The sequence below is a fragment of the Wasmannia auropunctata genome, unplaced genomic scaffold, assembly GCF_000956235.1.
Source record: "Wasmannia auropunctata unplaced genomic scaffold, wasmannia.A_1.0 LD336111.1, whole genome shotgun sequence".
NCBI classification, from domain to species: domain Eukaryota; kingdom Metazoa; phylum Arthropoda; class Insecta; order Hymenoptera; family Formicidae; genus Wasmannia; species Wasmannia auropunctata.
This window is the reverse complement of record NW_012026779.1, coordinates 997667-998638: the sequence shown is the minus strand read 5'-3', so window position 1 is coordinate 998638 and position 972 is coordinate 997667.

The following is a 972-nucleotide window of genomic DNA, read 5'->3' as shown; positions in this document are numbered from 1 at the left end:
ACGTGTGCTCTTCCGATCTGAAAAAATAATCGTAAAGATGGAGTAAAAGATACGTTATTTATTCGTCATTATTTGACGTATCAATAATATTCAGAGCGTACATATAGAAAAGATACATATAAAAAATTATTCGTTGTGAAACGCGTCGCGTACAATAGCGTTCAAAGCTTACGCCACCAATTCGCACTCGACGCTCGAACTCTTGTTGCATATTTTACGCAGAATATTCGCCGCGTCGTATCTATTCGTAATGCAATTCTGGCGCAGAAAAGATACGAATGCGTTGTAACGATTGTTAACGGTAATTACAGTTTGCCGCAAGTCGATATATATATTCTTGATGCAATACTCGAGTTCGAGCGTGAACAGCACGGTCGCAGGCTTCATGTAAATAAAAGCGTCGTGCGTTGCCAATTTTGCAACGATGTTGTCGTCGCGTATTTTCACGAGACGCACTGTTAGGTCACAGATCAATAACGATGACGATGATGTCGGAGTTGACTGCATGATTCGCTCGACGTCCGCGCGCCTATCCATCAGCGCTCTCCAAGTTTCGTGAGACAGAACGATGCCGTTATCACGATTGTCACCGATCGTCAGATCGATCGTGGACAAAGGTCCAGCATTGATTCCGATGTCCAGCCATTTGTAGGACGTATGAGTCAATGCCAATCGCCTTTTCAAAATGCGTGGCACGTTCAATGACACGCTCGATGGACTGAAAAGAGAAAAAAGAAAACGGATGAGTTATATGCTGGAAAAATTTCTATACAAAATTTCACAATAAAAAATGTAAAAATGCATACTTACGGCTTTTCACTCACGGCCTCGATTGAAACGTAGAAATTGGCCATCTTGCGGAGGTTTCTTTTTGCGAGAGCTGATGACCACTATTCTGAGTCGTTCCAACTGTGGAATGATCGCACCCGCGCAAAAATGCTACGTAATATAGAATCAACCCCCTCCCTTTAA